Genomic DNA, 18,096 nt, shown 5'->3' with positions numbered 1-18,096 from the left:
AAACTTTACTTCATTTTCGTTTTTTAACTGCTGTTAAACCACAACTCTGGAATTGTGTTTCTGAAAAAAAGATACATACTTAAATTTTTTAAGAGATAAATGAACAATATCTAACATTGATAACAGTAGACCCTGTTGTGAATGCATGCAACTTCTGAAAGGAATACAGAAACATAAATCTTCCACATTTAAGTGGAACAATGGTGACATAAAGACAATCCTGAAAAATGACTCTTCAATACTTTGAGATTCTCATAAACAATCTTTTCTCCAGAAAGCTATAAAGAGTAGTTTTGCCTGAGTCAGAGCAATTTTATGTAACTAATAGCACCCTCTGGATCTATGAAAAATTGACATTCTCCATGACGGACCAAGTTTGGGACGTGGCTCATAAAAAAGCTCCCAACAAGACTTCCATGCTTATTTTCTCCTTTAGATCCAGAGCAAACATGGGCAAACTATGACTCAAGGGCCAAATCATCTGGCCTTTAGACTGTTTTTGTAAATAAAGTTTTATTGAAACGTAGACACACTATTTTGTTTACATATTGTCTACGGCTGCTTTTGGGCTCCAAGGACAGACCTGAGTAGCTGCCAACAATCATATGGCCCACAAAGCCTAAACTATTTCTCTCTGGCCCTTCACAGAACAAGTTTGCTGACCCCTGAGCTAGAGGGATGATTTCCCTCTTCTATCACTCTTGTGAACTGAAAGTCAGGAAACCTTGATTTTAGACTCATTCCATTATGCCAGTCAACTTCTGTGTGACCTTGGGCCAGTAATTCTTTTCCTCAGGTTTGTCTTCTTATTTGTAAAATAAGGTGGTGGGGACTGGCCCTGGTGATCATCTATTCCTTATTAATTCCCTCTAAATTTCTGTGTTCTAAGGGGATTGAGACCTTTCAATTTTTAAAAGGAGTTTATTTTTAAAAGGAATCCAACTCAATCAAAAAGACATCTTTCCTCAAAACCCTGGTTTACACTGTAACACTTTACATCATTTCAAGCTTTCAATACTGGGTATAATCCCTTGCTACTGTATCATAGTCATACCAGAAAGCTGCGGGTTAGACCTGGAACAAGAATTATAAATAGCAGTAAAAGCTGTTTTAGACAAGACGGCACATCTGCCCACTGCATCCCCTTCCCAAGAGACACATTGCATTGCTTGTGCCAGAGATGAACGCTCTTTTCTGTCATGTTTTAGTAAGTGAGAACTCTACCTCCTCTGCAGCTCTGGGACCCTGAGGGAAATGACAGGAGTCATCCCACTGAAGGAGCACTTTGAATTCATGACAAAGGCAAAACTCTCTTTTTTCAACAGAAATGGGGTTGCTAGCTGTCAAAAACTTGGGTGCCACTGGCATTGCACAACTTCTCTCTAGACATATGACATAAAGCTGCCACATTAAAGAAATGATAGTATAGCAAGAACTGTCTCCTCTCTTCCAAAATCTTCATAACAGCAAAGGATCTTTTGCAATTGCTACTTGACAGAATAAAAGATTTGAGATATTATGTTATCTCAAAAACAAAATCACTTACAGAGCTTTAAATAGAGATCAGAAAATGCACTAGACCTCAGTGGTAATAACTATTATTTTAAAACCTGAAAGCCTGTTATCTTTAAAATAAATATTTTTCTTCCACATTCTTTCTGCCTGGAAAATAAAGGTATTTGGGGATATCTCTGAGTCTCAGAAATGATTGGTTCTTAGTCTCCATAGTAGGAAACTTTGAATAGACATATGCAAACATGGAATTTAGAAAGCAAAATGAATGCATCCTCACTTTAAAATGTTCTATTTTAAAACGGAAAGGAGAGCCTATCAAATGGAGCCACTCAAGAGTTTTTACAAAACGGAAAGAGAATACATGTTAACATATAAACTTGTTGTAGGGTTGACAACATTGATATCTGAATATCAATGACATATTCAGAAAACATTCAGAGCTTGGTTATGGTGTTCCTGGTAAATATCTATGGTCTACTGAGCTCTGTGCCTTTACCACATATTATATAGTTTGGCTGGCACCTTTGTTTTCAATAAGTGCTTTTCTTTGCAAGAAAAAGATGCTAGTGAGTGCCATCTATCATTTCTGCTAGCTCATCTTCCAAAATCCCAAAGAACAGCACTGTCTGCTTTTCTCTCCCTGACAGAGAAACCTCTGAACTGGATGCTAATATTTTGCAGACCAAGCATGAGCCAAAATGGATTAAAAAATCTAAGCTGGCATATCTGCACCAGTCTAAGCACTTTCAAAGGAAGAACTGCAATGTTAAGCTGATTATCGTAGCCGTGGTTCTCCCTTGTCCAGTCCCCTCCACGAGTTCTGTATTTTATAGTAATTTACCTTCTTTTCTTTGCCAGTCAGTATTCATCTCATCCTCTCAGATCCTGCTTAAGTCCCATCTCTGTGATCACACTTCTCTCCAGCCCTCACAATGTTTTGAACATAGAAGGGGCTTATAAAAATTGTTGGTTTGTTTTGAAAGTCTTCCTGGATGACCTCAGCCCATGTTGATCTCTACCTTCCTTAACTCCTTTGAGACTTACCGCCTATCCCATAATTAACACCTTACTATCCTTGGCTCTAATAGACTGTACCACAGAATGCATTTCATTTCTTCTTTATAATTGTTTCACGTGAGTTGATTTTCTTTCTCCAATTAAATTGTCACCTCCCCATAAATGAAGCTGTGTTTCCATAATATCTAAACAAACTGTTAGGCACAGAGTGGACATCCAAAAAATATTAATTTTCAACCTATAGCAGCTTTCACATTGCTTGAAAGCTTTGATAGCTTGTGTCATAGGCAACTGAAGACCAAACCTTTTTTTAATCATAAATAGCAATAAAGTAGTTTAACTGAAATTCCCAGTGTGAAATTTTAAATAAATATACATTAATATCAGGGCCAAATGAAAGGGACTGTTTTGGTTATTATTTGCAAGGTAGAATGTCAAAATATGTAAAAAGAAGAGCCAAATAAGCAAGGAAGAATATGTGTATTCTTCACTTTCACAAGGAAGAATACGTATGAAACTCCCTTTCAGCAAGAATAGAAAATTTAACTAATGGATCAGGTATAGGCCAAAATGATTACAAACTAACAACTCATTCCTTTATATATATATATGTCTCATATAATTTTCATGTATCGAGTCTGACTGTGCATATAACACATTTGGAAAACTGCATAATCTTTTATGGCACACCTACTTTCTTCAAGGCTCACAGATTTCCAGAGTTTACACCTTGCACAGTGTTTAGAATATGTCTGCGGTGAAAGGAATCTGCTAAGCTAATGTTTATTTAACAAACACTTTGTTTGGAAGCATCCTGACAACTCAAACATCTGTTTTAACTAAAAACAGCAACTGAGCTGACCTACTACATTGATAAAATTTGAAAAATTGCTCAATATTCCGCTTTATTCTGCCTTATTCTTTATTCTTTATTTTATGGACAAAGACTAATGCTTTCCATGCCACCAAATTAGTACTTAAGTGGTTAAAGTAACCAAAGGAGCTTTTGCATACTCTATGCCAGCTGGTGTTCTACCGAGAATTAGACCTGAAATACCCAGCTCTCAGGACAAGCAATTAGTACAGAGCTTTAGTTGTTTAGCTGGGGGTTTCATTAATATGGAAGAGACAATAAAACTGCTATTTACACTATTACAGAGTTTGATTTAAGCATTTCATGTTAGGACACCTCACATATGAAATCAGTGAAGGGCTTGTATAAAGGAGGAAAGCAATATTAAGCTCATCAGACACAAAACAAAACTGAGCCAAGGAATATTTGTGTTATGTTTCAAGTCAAATAACACATTCTTTAGTTGCAAGTGAGACAAGGTTTATTTTTTCTTAAGTGGCTAACCTCTGGAAGTAATTTGTGAGACCAGAGAAAAAGAACACAAGTTTGAAAGAAACGTCCATTCTGAGTCCAAACTTTGCTGTCTCTTCCGCAGCATTTCCATGATTGCTATGGTTTTCACTTTGCAAACTCCCTCATGGTGACATTTAGGTTTAGGTCCTGGATCAATAACTTTTTTTCCAAAGTTTAGTTTCATTGTAGCTATTACTGCTGCAGATAAAACTCCCTTTATAGATATGATATGTAGATGTGGGTTTGCTAATGTTTAATGAGCCAGAATTTACTAGAAGAGCTATGTAGAGGCATGTGAATTTATCCAAGTGTCTGGCATGAACAGAGCTGGTCAGATAAATAATGTGTTTACAAAATGGGGTAGAACATTATTGAGTCACTGATGAAATATAGTTGATGGAAGCTTCTTGGAGAAACAGAACTATGCAAGAGAGGATTTAAAAAGGGATTTGTTGAAGGATCATTGTCCAAAGAAGTAAACAGCCACTTTGGGTTTCAGAAGTCTGTGGAGAAAATAGAAAATGAAGAGGTATTCTGGCCAAAGTCCAAGTAATAAGCAAGCTCTGACACCAGGATTGGACCTAAGATTAAGCACAGGCTTGCCAGCTAGGGAAAAGACAGGTTGAAACAACTACAACTGCAACCAAAGATGTGAATCACACTAACGTTTTAGAGTCAGAATTGGTCCAATAAACACTCACTTCCCCACACTTTGACATGATGATATGATAGATCTCGATCCTTCTGGCTGCCATAAAGTAAATGCTGTGCTGTTCTCTAAAATGGCTGTTGCAGTGTTAGGTTTGAGTGATCTGATATTTGCGAGAAGACAGAAAAGGCTCTAGGCTCCAGCCTACTGAGGTGACTTTTCTTTCCTTCCCTGAGTGATGGCAGTAGAAGAGATGGAAGTGAAGAGCCGTTGACTGTTGACTCCTACTGGAGGCTGTCCCTGTCAATGCCATCACTTCTGTCAGGAAGCTTAGAAAAGAGTGATAAAAAGCCCATGGCTATTTTCATCCATTTCAGAGTAAGGGCAGATTCCTAGGACAAAATCAAGACTGTTCAGGGTTTGAGTTTTCCTAAAAACTGAGGCTGGAATGTGATAATGCTTTTTTCATAGTTCAGAGTTTATATATTATTAAGTGTGAATTGATATACCTCGAGTTTCTTTTATGTTTTTGAATTTGAAGTACAGGGGAATCAAGAAATAAAGGAGAAAGAAGCCTTGGTTTCAAATTCTGGGGCTACCATTTACTAACTGTCCACTTGGAATTTCCATTTGGAATCTACTGTATCATTAGAACATAGAATAATGGCACCCATGTCACATGGCAGCAGTGGTGGTCATGTCCCAGAGTAGAATGGTGGTCAATAACGTAGGTATACTAGTAAGTTCTCAAGTATTTGTCAGTATTCTTCACCCCCTGACCCCTTTCTCCCAGCCACTATGACACAGTTGTGGTGACCTGCCCATGTCTTCTTAACATTTCTGAGCTGGACTTTTCCCTTTGGCAAAGTAGGAAAACAATTGATTCTGAATAAGTTGGCTGTAGAGATAATTGAGATTAAGGGAATTTATCTTACAGGCTTCACAGGCATCATCATCAGTCACAGTATGTGAAAATATATTAATTAATATTTTTTTTCTTTGCTGCTATTACAGCACTTTGATTTAGAATCTACATTCAAAGACAAAAGCTAAACAAAAGCTAAGGGTTTGTGCCTTAGAATGCTAAATCACCATTAAAATAAACCATTTTGAAAACTCAATTAGCTGTTCAATTTTATACTGTGATTATTATTTCTCCAGGTTTTTCCTCATATACAAAAAATAGAAAATTTGGTTTGTTTTTTCCATATTAAGAAAGCTTATGAACTGTCTGTGTCAGTGTTATATATTTAGTGGGCTTATTATTATTTTTGCAATGCACTGGCACAGCTCAATTTTAAATGCAATTACCACATTATAATCTTGGCAAGACCCACTGTTCCAAATAATTCTCTGATGTACAAATTAGTCTTCCTACTAAATGAAAACTGCCAATGGAAAGGTATTATTATAGCATATAAAAATGAAAAGTCTCACTCAAGTGCAGAATAACTATAAATTTCATTTCAGAGATATATACTGTATACACACAAACTTTTTAAAAAGTTATAATTAAGATGTCTAATTCTTCTGAAATAACACTCAAATATAAAATAATTCCCTGTAGGATATGTAGGCAGCCTGGATCAAATAGCACCTTCCTACACAGTGAACTAGAAACACTGCTAGGCTAATAGGTTGAACAATTTCTTCCACTTTTTTTCCCCAGAATATGAAGATAAACAGCAATTGAAGTGTGGTCAGAAGATTCTGCAATTATTTTTTGATCACCAACACCATTGGTTGTTGTGAGGTAAAGTTTTTATTATGGTATATATTTATAAGTGTCTTCAACAACTTACAGTATTTTCCCTAGTTCTGCCACACAGTAGTACCATACATGGTCTTTTCAGCATCAAAGATTTCCTGCGTTAGCAGAGAAACCAACTCTGAAACGAGGACTTCAAGACTGGCTTTTATTTCCTACTAGGAGGTCCTTCTGGGAAGGTAAGTGCACAGCTTCTCTTTCCAACATCTACTAGAAAACCCTTTTCAAACAATGTGGGAGGCTGATGAGTATTCCCCTAAGGCAGTGGTTCTCAACAGGGGGTGATTTGGCCCCCCAGGAGACACTTGGCAATGTCTGGAGATACTTTTGATTGTTGCAACTGGAGGGAGGGGTCTACTGGCACCTGGTGGGTAGAGGCCAGAGATGCTGGTAAACATCTTACAATGCACAGAATAGCCCCACAAAACAAGGACTTGGTCCAAAATGAAAATAGTGCCACGGGTAAGAAACCCTGCCCCACTGGCTTCTCTGACGACACAACAGGTATTGCCTGTAAACATCTGTCGCCAGAGTCAGTGTCCCTGGGACAGTCGTGATGGTGGAGGTCAAAAGAGGAGCGGAATGTCCACTTCCTGCTGGGATCTCATAAAAGATGCAAACCAATGGGCCCTCGGTTTGTTTTAGGTTAGACTGGTGGAAGGTTTTGAAATTCTAGTTTTGCTCTGTTCAATCATTTTAGAAAATATCTAAGTATCATTCTGGTTTGAATTAGTTCATTTGGTCTATTTTTGAACATATTTTGCTTCAGTTACAACATTAATATTTGGGTTTTGTTCAGTTCAGGGTTCAGCAAATTAGCAAAATTACAGGTTTGGGTTATGGTTACTTGTTTCCTATCTTTGCATTAGAGCCCATGCGAATGTCATTAGAGCAGAAAGCTAAGGTTCATCACACCCATCCCCACTAGAGCTTTCTGTGCTGCAAGGAAGTTAATTCACTTTTTTACTTTGTTTCTCAGGAGGACTCAACAATGCAAGCACCAAACCAAGTGGACTTCCTACTTTCTATGGCTTGGTTTAAAATGGAAACACTTGATGAAGAAAGTGATTTATTTCATATTATATTTATGAAAAGGTACAGCAGCCTCAATGTTTTCAGTATTCCTGAAACTGCTTACTTGATTATACAATGAAGAAACAAGATAGGAAAAAACTTCTTAAAAATCCCCAGGGATTTTTTTTTAAAAAATGCCCATGTACCCTTATTTTGCAATGGCTCTGGTTGTGAAATCATCAGACTGAAAAATACTGGAGGAGTGGTGAGGGTGGATTTTAGTGACAAGATTTCTTTAAGGCTATAAACAAATCAAATTCATTAAGAGAAACAGAGATGGCAGATTTCATCATAAAAGGGGGAAAACATTCTCCAGTTGAATTATAGGTATAGCACAAAACATAGTTGTTTCATTTTTTAAAACTTCAGTTTCTGCAGTCTGAAACAGCATTTCAGTTGGCTCAGTTCACAAGAGCCATCTGCACCTGCTCAAGAAACAGCTTAAGGAGAGAAAAAAAAAAGTATGCACAAGGATTTTAACTTACACAGACAATAAAGGACAGACTCTAGCACTCAAGGACTGAAAAAGGAGGAGCAGGATGAAGGGGAAAGTCTCAGAATTTTCTGAAGTACCAACAAATAATAAGCTAAAAAGCAGCTTACAGCATCACTTAGGTTTACCTGTGGAAGCTACAGTTGCCTGTTCTGGTTGCGTGTTTAAAAGTTAAGCAATTAAACTTCAATTATATGGGTTTTTCTTTTATGTAGCCTAGGGTTGAATGCATTACTGGCAGGAAACTTTAGCTCATGAATTCAATCAAAAATCCTTTCATTTGTCAGAACTGCTTCCTGCTGTCTCCTTTAAACATCTGCTTCTCCAGTTCAGGGACACCTCCCCCCCCAACACACACACCCTCTTTGTTAAAATAATAAGCAATCTACCAACTTCCCTTGCAAAAGTTACATTCTCTCTTACACACACACACTTGTTCCCAGTAGGGTTTATTTAATGTATCTTTAATAGCTTCCTTGTTCTTCTCTTTTCCTTTCCGCTTTTAAATTCTGGAAAATCTCAAGCTGACAAAAGAAGACATTTTAAAAATGCGAGGATTAGGCCCGGCCGGCCTCCAGACCAATGAGAAGGAAGCAGAGCAAGGAGGCGGGGGAGGCGGGCTGGCTGTCGGGAACTGCCTGCACTCCTTAAAGGGCAGGCACTTCCTGCTAGAGGAGTCCAGCTCTGCACAAACAAATCGAGCAGAATGGGAGCAGGAGGCGTTGCTCAAGTTCAAAACAGTCTGCGCGTGTCCAGGCGCGCGCACAGCCTGACCCCAGCTGCGCGGCTCAGACCTGGCTAGAGCCCTCACCTGAAGAATCCACAGCCTTTCCTCATCAGCCTTAGACTGTTTACCCCACGCCTCCAAGGAGGACCCACATGTTAAAACTATGAGAAACCTGAAAGTGTCTTCCGGGCAGTCACCCTTCATTAAGCAGAAAAAAGTACTCAGCTCCGCTGGCCTTCCTCTGCGCGGATGGACTTTTCTTTGTGAAACTGATTCAGAGGCGGACCTCAAGTGGCTTATTCCTTCGCCTAAAAATCGTGTTGCTTTTTCCTCTAGTGAAATCTGGAGTAAAAATTAATAAAAACTTGGGGCTGTATGCCTAATGGTCTCAAACCGTGTTCCAGATGTTTTCAAATATTATTACCCCTTTTGAGAGCCTCAGTGTCTCCCTGAAGGGAAAGACATCTGCCTGAAGGGCACTTACCTAGAAATTACAAACATTGTAACTGCACAAAGCAATTGTACCTTAAGAAGACAAGCTGCATAACACACTGGCTGTCCTATTATGAAGTGTAAGAAAGTTTTCATATCTAAGCTACACTTGTAATTCTATAAGTAGATAAGGAAGCCTGTAGTTGTTACACTTTGCATATTCATATGTATACGCTGTTACGATTACAAACTTACTGGTATTCCGAAGTGTATTACCATCAATGCATTCCTGATATTTACAGGTTGAAATTATTCATCCTTAAATTAAAAACGGTTTATATGGTTATAGCCATATATCTATTGATTAGTGTTTTATTGTTATGTTAATAATAGCTAATATTTCTGAGCACTGTGTGCCAATGATAAAACTAAGTTATTTATATGCACTATTTCATTTCACCCTTCCAACTCCGTATAGAACTATGATTACATTGAAGAGACAGAGGCTTGTATCATTAATTAGCTATAGGCCAGGGAGTTAATTAGCAAAGCTGTGACTTGAATCCAACACCTGGACTCTCAGAGCAATCACACACTGTTCGACCATCCACCCATTCATCCATCTATCTGTCTTGTCTGTCCATCCATCCATCTAATCACCCACACACCCATCCATCCATCCAACATGAAATGTGTATTGTTTGGAAAGACAGTCGTAAGATGTGCACAAAATACACACACACACACACACACACACACACACACACACACACACACACACACACACACGGAGGATTTTATCCCCCTGAACGAAAGAAACATTCTATATCTTAAAATGTCAGATGTCAGATGTGAGATTACACATCCATACAGAACTGGAGAAACAATGAATAATAAAAGCAAAACCAAAAAAGCCATGCAACTTGTATCAACAAGAAATTCAATACTCCTTTGACATACAAATATAACATTCAAGGTGACTCTCAAAAGACAATTTTTCCTTGAATTTTCCAAATCATTTGCAAAAATTAATTCAGGGAGCATTCGGGAATAGTAAGTTTCCAAAACAAAACATGCATAGCACACACAGCTTTCCCATTTTCTTTGAGTGGAACGTTTATTGGCAATATTAAATTTCACCCTAGATAGGATATAAGAATGTTTTGATAAATCACACTATATATCACAATTTATAGTATATTAATGCCATGTGTGAATTTTGTTTCCCAAGTAAGAGCTCACATGAAACTTGGTCATTAAACCTTAAAGAAACCTTTCTTACATGTCTATAGGCCTCAACTTGAAATTATCCATAAATGAATTTGTAGATTTCTTTTTAGTTTAATTCCTGAGTAAATAGGACAAAAGCTTACATCCTTTATATAAACTTCTGCTTTGAGCTAAAAATGATATATCTTCACGTAGAGGTTTTATCTGAAATGCACCAAGTTGGCTGACTTACTTCAATAAGAATTTTATGGCTATAAAAATATGACCTAACTCAAGTTATTCCTATGTTCACCTGAATCACACCCATGCTTAATTCTTTATATTTCACATTCAACAAAACAGTGGAGGATTATCACACGCCTGGTACTGTGGTAGGCACTAGGGACACACACGAAGCACAGAAGGAGTTACAGACTTGTGAAAGAGACCAACAGGTAAATACATCTTAAGAACTGGATTAAGTGGTGAAAATGAAGCATAAGCCAAGTGTGTAGGGACTCATAAGAAAGAGTGATCAACTCAGGGAAGGTCATTTCCTCTATAAAGCATCCCATTCATCCCTTCAACAGGCATTTTTGGATTTTGAAGTATAACGGGGTATTGATAAGTAAGTAGAGAAGGCAAAATAACATCATATGCAAATGTATGCAGTTCTGAAATGGATTTCACTTTCGGGGACATGGTTAAACTATGTACAAAATGCTATGGAAGCACAAGGCATTAGTCAAGCACAGTGATTGCTTCTGCCTGAGGTGTCGAAGAGCATCAGAGAAGAGAAGGCAAGTGATTTACCTCCTGAACATATCCATAAACTCTCTTTGTAAACTGATAATTTTGAAAGCCATTTTAGGTACAGTACAGATTAAGTCCTCAATCTCTTTAGTATAAAACCAGTGGGAAAATTGCTGCATTGTTTCAGTCGAAGTTTAAATGGAGTCAACTGTGTCTGAATTATTTGGTGAGATGCAATGAACTGTTCCCAAATGCACAGTAGAGAAAGTTCAGGCTGCACTTACTGCAGTATCATACCCAGGATTGGTCAATTATGTGTGTTGTGGACACACATAGCATTGGTCAATTACAAATGGAGAACCACCTCCCTCAGACAAGCAATTCTCACAGTCTCCTCACCCTGTCTCAATTGTTAATGCCAAGTGAAACAAGGACATAATTCATACCCCCGTTGCCTTTCTTTTCATGTGTAGCATGATCAAAAGAATAATTATACAGAGAGGAATTCTGCAAAGACAAAAATTGCATGTGATTCTCCTTACATAAGGACCTTAGTGTGTTGCTGGAAATTCTCTGATTCATTCTGTTGACTGGAAGCTTCAGGTTACATGTAGGGAACAGAGAGCCTTCATTAACATCTTTCTAGCCTCAAACATGGAGTCAGCTCAACACACATTTAGTCTTGACAATTATGTATCAGATTAAAACCATGTTAAAAAAAAATAAACCTTCAGAAATAGTTTGATTACCTCTAAGGAAAGAGAAGGATGGCAAAGGCAGCTCAATGAAGTGACCCTAGAGAAAGAGTTTGGAGAATTTGCTAAGAATTCTGAGACAAGAGTTCAGTGGCCGAAAAAAGTGTCACTATGCTTTTAAGTTCCCACACATTCCTGCTTAACATCTCATGTTCCACCCCAACCCACAAGCACAAAGCCTACATCAGAAAAAAATGGTCAAGCTTCCCATGGGAAAATTTTAATATCTTTTACCAGAGTGATAGATGGGCATCTGCTTTCTAATCGATTTTACCCTGTTTAAAAACAACTTGGTCCACTTTGCAGATGCCCACTGCCCCTGCCTCTGCTAGGCAGAAGGTGGTGAAGAAAAACACGCTCAGCACGGTGAGTCTCGCTGGAAATTCTGGAACACTAACCTCAAATAGGCCATTGGTGCTACACCCATTCTAGCACAGTTTTCTGGTTCTATTAACTCTTTCATTCTCCTGCATGACTATTTCAAATATTTTCCTTTCTCCTTTAGCATCTTCTTCCCAATTCTTACTCCCAGTTGCTGGATGAACTTGATTCCTATTTCACGGAGAAAACAGAGGCAATCAGCCCACCAACAACCTTCCACCAACACATCTGACCACTGAGCTGATTATTTATACTCATGTTCACCAATATGGTAGTCACTACTATTGATTACTTGAAAACTGGCTAGTTCAAATTGAAATGTACTGTTAGTATAAAACACACTTGATTTTGAAAATTAAATTTTCCCATTAATGGTTTTATATTCACTATATATTTTAATAATTAGTACATATTGGGTTAAATAAAATCATTAAAATTAATTTCACCTGTTTCTTTAACTTTTTTTTTTTGAGATGAAGTCTTGCTCTGTTGCCCAGGCAACAGAGTGTAGTGGTGTGATCTTGGCTCACTGCAATCACCTCCTGAGTTCAAGGGATACTCCTATCCAAGTCTCTCAAGTAGCTGAGACTACAGGTGCCCACCACCACACCTGGCTAATTTTGTATTTTTAGTAGAGGTGGGGTTTCATCATGTTGGCTGGACTGGCCTTGAACTCCTGACCTCAAGTAATCCATCCACCTTGGCCTCCCAAAGCGCTGAGATTACAGGTGTGAGCCACCTGCACCTGGCCTCTTTTACTTTATAATGTGGCTACTAGAAAATTTAAATTGTCTATGTGGCTCACATTACATTTAATTGGACAGGGCTACTTTAGTCTCTGCTGTCACTGTGAAGGAACTACCCATGCTCTTATTGGAAACCAAACCACCCTCTCTCTCCCTGCGCATTAGAACTGTCTCCTCTTTCCTACCCAAGGACTTCACCCCAGCAATTCTCCCTGCTTTCTCCTTTTTCATTGATTTCCCCCTTTAATTGGATCATTCTCATCTACATACAAACATGCCACTGTATTTTCTATTTTAAAAATACAAAAAAAAAATCTTGACTTCATGTCATGGTTCAGTTACCATCTCATTTCTTTATACTAGAACTCATTAAAAATGTCTGTACTCGCTGTCTCCAATTCCTCTCATTCCATTTGTTAGGAATCTACTCCAATCCCCACCACTCCTACAAAATGGCTCCTGTCAAGGTGGTGTGTGCTGCAAGTAGCAGAAACTAATTGTTAAATATTCAAGAACTTTGCAAGCTGATTGTTAAACTGCTGGTAGCTTGAAACTGAGTATAATGGGAATATTTACACCAGGGGAATTTGGTGAACACTACAAATCAAGATTTTGTTGTTGTCACTGCTTTTCAGAGAGCCAGTTTACCAGCACACCACTAACTGAAAGTCATCAATGACTTTCACCTGACTGAATAATCAATTCTCAGTCTTCAGCTTAACTAATTTATTTTCAGTATTTGACAATAAACTCTTCCTCCTTAAGCTGTTTCTTCACTAGCCTTTTGGGGCGCCATTTTCTCTTATGTTCTCTCTCTCACTTCTCTGCCTCCTTTCTGCTTCCACTGCATCTTTCTGCCCTCTAAATATTGGAGAGTGTTAGCACTCTGTCCAAACACCTCTTCATTAGCTATACATCTGCTCCAGGTGTTTTCATTCAGCCTTCTAGCCTTAAATACACAAATGTATACTTTTAAGCCAGCCCTTGCCCATGAACTCCAGTTTACTTATTCCCCTGACTGCTTGGCATCTCTGTTTGGATGTCTAATAGGCATGTCGAACTTAACATGTCCAAAATGAAACATCTAATTCTCTCTCCTCTTCTTTCCCCAGTCACCAAACATGACACTCCAATAATATCCCTTCAGCCAATAAATGACAGTTCTAGCTGCACAAGTCACACATTTTGAGCGATCTTTGGTTCTGTTCTTTCTTTGACACCCTACATCCAACGCATTGGCACTACTATTGGCTCTGTCTTTAAAATATATCTAAAATCCACACTTTCCCCCACTTTTACTGCTACTAGCTCGCTAGTAGCTAGCAACTAGCTCCAAGCAACCATGACTTCCAACTCCTGCAACTATACAATAAACTTGCAACTTATCTCCATACAAGACCCAGAGTAAGCCTATAAAAGTAAGTCAGATCTTCTTATACTTCTGCTTAAAACACTTTGCTGCCTGGCTTACTTAGAATAAGAGCAAATCTTCTTATTAGTCTACAGAGTCCCACAAGGTGTTCCTGTTACCTCTCAGAACTCATCTCCCACCACTCTCACCTAGTTTACTGTGATCCTGCTAGAGCCTCCTTGCATTCTGACAAAGACGCTTTTGCTCAGACGCTGTTCACTTGCTATTCCCCCTACCTGAGAACGCGTCATCCGGATGGTTGCATGGCTCGCGCCCTTACTTCCTGCAGACCCACTCTGCGTGAAATTAATCCCCTCCATGGCACTTATCACCCTATGACACATTATAGTGTTACCTATTTATGTGTTTACATCCATCTAGGCTTGACAGAAAACTATCTGCTTTTCTTTTTTTTTTTTAATTTAAAAAAATGTTTAAAATTAAAATTTTTTTATTCTTAAAATTCTATTTTTTAATTGACAAAAATTGTACATATTCATGAGGTACATAGTGATGTTTCTTATATATATATATATATATATTATTGCATTTTAGGTTTGGGGGTACATGTGAAGAACATGCAAGATTGTTGCATAGGTACATACATGGCAATGTGGTTTGCTGCCTTCCTCCCCATCACCTATATCTGGCATTTCGTAGTGATGGTTCAGTACATATAATGATAGTGCTTTGAACAAGGTAATTAGCACATCCATCATTTCAAACATTTATCATTTATTTGTATTGGGAACATACAATATCCACCTTCTAGCTAGTTGAAACAACATATTATTGTTAGCTATAGTATCCTACACTGCTGAACACTAGAATTTATTCCTCCTATCTAGCTGTAACTTTGTATCCTTTAAAAAATATCTCCCTATCCCTTTCTACCTAGCAGTTAGAAGAGTAGTACTTGGCCCACAGTGGAAGCTCAGTAAATGTTTGTTGAATGAATAAACATATTGATGTCACACTACCAGCTTTGGAGCACGAAAAAAGCTACATCACCTTCTCTTCTCTGTAAAGGATTAAGCGATAGACACATTTTAAAATGACAAGGTGTTAAATTTCTCTGCCAGGCTGTCCTTTGCATACAGACTAAATAGGGAGGCTTTTTGGACTGGCAAAACAAACATGACTTGATTCAGAATTAATAGTAACTTATTTGGTGATAACGGCATTACAGACTCTTTTAATACTGCAAAGAGCGGACTTCTCCATCTTGAAAGCCCTCTTAATTTCATACTTGGAGGACCTGCAGGAGAGCTATAATTGAAAGAACTAAAAGTCTCCCCTAGGACATTGGCCTTGGTTGATTTGCGAGTGATAGGGGTTAGGGAGAATAGGAGGCAATAAAACACATGCCAAAGTTTTTAGTAATTTTCTATCACTAGCAATAAGGTAGTCTTCACAATTACATACACATAACAATGACTGTTTCCACCCCACCGTCCCCTCATTCTGTTCTGCCATTGATGCTGGCCCAAAAACTGAAGCTGAAGTTACCCAGTGAAAATTATGTCCCCGAAAATGTTGTCTCTCTTTTACTAAAGATGGTAGAGTACAGGTGGGGGAGGCCTCTCATTCCCAGGATTCTCACAGAGGTAGATGTGTTTCAGATATCTCTGTAGCTAGAATTCAGGCACGTACTATGAATCACAAACGATGATTGGTAATCAACAGTACCATTTTTTCTCTAAGGTATTGGGATAATTAGATAGGTAGGCCTCATTTTTAATTATCTCTTAGAACATTTTTTTTTTTTTTTTTGAGACGGAGCCTCGCTCTGTCGCCCAGGCTAGAGTGCAGTGGTGCGATCTCGGCTCACTGCAACGTCCGCCTCCCGGGTTCAAGTGATTCTCCTGCCTCAGCCCCCCAAGTAGCTGGGATTACAGGCACGCACCGCCACACCCAGCTAATTTTTTTGTAGTTTTGGTATAGATGGGATTTCACTGTGTTAGCCAGGGTGGTCTCGATTTCCTGACCTCATGATCCACCCACCTCGGCCTCCAAAGAGCTGGGATTACAGGCATAAGCCACCGTGCTCAGCCCTCTTGTAACATTTTTTATGGGAAAGTGTATGATGAGATTCAAATTCTTGCTTGAGAACTGAATTTTGGACGACATACATTATATATGTAAACTGGAAACTCTGGAAACTGCCTGTATTGTTATTGTATTAGTATTAAATTAGAGTTCTAGCTAAGCCCAAAAGGCAGGTATGTTTTAACCTTCTATGGCAGTAGGAACAATAAGCAGTGATTATCCCTTTAGATTTTTCAAACATGTTATGAGGCATTCAAGGTTCCATCCACAGTGGAATGTTGGAGAAGCATCAATAGAAAAAACAGGCCCACAAATACAAACCCTTTAAACACCAGACAGAATAGCAAGGGTTGTATGGCCTGGCTAATTTCCATTTTGTTCTAAATACTTTTTCCCATAAAATTATATTCATTATGCTCTTGGGAAATATGTGCTTCTCTCTCTCTCTCTCCCTCCCCCTCTCTCTCTCTCCACATACACACACACACACACACACACACAGACATATGCAATAGAAAATAAAGTCAATCAACATTACTGAGCTCTGAAAATGTACTACACATTGTGCTGAGTTCTCTATATAAATAATAAATAGTTACCTTCTACATATGTGTCAAGTATTTCACATGCATTATGTCTAATCCTCACAATAATGAAAGCAAATCCTTATGTGATGCTTTGTGTGATGCACTGTTCTCAGCACTTTACCTTAACTCGTTTTGTGTTTTTTTTGAAATGGAGTCTCACTCTGTCACTGGGCTGGAAGGCAGTGGCATGATCTCAGTTCACTGCAACCTCTGACTCCTGAGTTCAAGCAATTCACCCGCCTCAGCCTCCCGAGTAGCTGGAACTATAGGCTTGTGCCACCACACTCAGCTAATTTTTGTATTTTTAGTAGAGATGGGGTTTCACCATGTTAGGCAGGATGGTCTCAACACAACAGCCTTATGAGGCAGGAGGCAGATGCTAACATCATTGCCATCTTCAGATGAAGCAGCTGAAGCAAGAGAAGTTATATGAGACTTGTCCAAGGTCATCTCAGGTGTAAACAGCTTACCTAGGTTTTAAGCAGAAGCAGTCTGGCTTCAGTCATGTTCTTACTCAGCTATATCTTGCTGCCTTTTACACAACAATCTATGAGGCAAGCATCTTCATTGTCTCCATTTTCCTGATGAAGAACTACATGAAGTCCCTTGCCGGGTTAAAGGGCGTAATAGGACCCATCTCAGGGTGCTGACCTGAACGTGTGGGTTCTCATAAAGCAGCCTCCCACTGTAATATCTTGTCTCTTTAAACAAATACTCACTTTCACAAAGTCAAGTGGCATGCCTTAAAATTCTTTTGCATAATCTCCCTTTCACAGAAATACCGAAGGCTCTGCATATAGTAAATACTCAACAGAGGAAACAGATTCACACAGATTGATTTTGCATCATATGTAAATAGAAGCCAAAAAAAACCTTCCACATCACAGCTTCCCTTTATTCTGAGAAAACTCCAAGGGAAAATTGACTTTGATTTTCTAAATCATCTTTGGATTTACCCTAGTAGAGGATAATCAATGCTAAAATACATATTGAAAGCCACCTGAGATGTGCTGATCTTTAGCATGACAATGCCAAAGAATTCAGATGCTAAATTGATCTTGGAATCCAAGCTCTCCTTCCTTAACTTCAACACAAGAGGAATCACAAAATCCACATGGAGGAGAAATCTTCATATCTACACTACGGGACTCCTCATATACTCAG

General features: G+C 38.6%; 1 protein-coding gene across 1 annotated transcript in view; it reads right to left on the bottom strand.

Annotated features, from left to right (window-relative positions):
* The window catches only part of MAML2 (mastermind like transcriptional coactivator 2), a 370,219-nt gene that overhangs the window by 259,696 nt on the left and 92,427 nt on the right, over positions 1-18,096 (bottom strand). The window lies entirely within an intron of this gene.

The sequence above is a fragment of the Sapajus apella genome, unplaced genomic scaffold, assembly GCF_009761245.1.
Source record: "Sapajus apella isolate SASKATOON/1434 unplaced genomic scaffold, GSC_monkey_1.0 scaffold34, whole genome shotgun sequence".
Classification (NCBI taxonomy): domain Eukaryota; kingdom Metazoa; phylum Chordata; class Mammalia; order Primates; family Cebidae; genus Sapajus; species Sapajus apella.
This window is presented reverse-complemented; position numbering and strand designations above follow the sequence as displayed.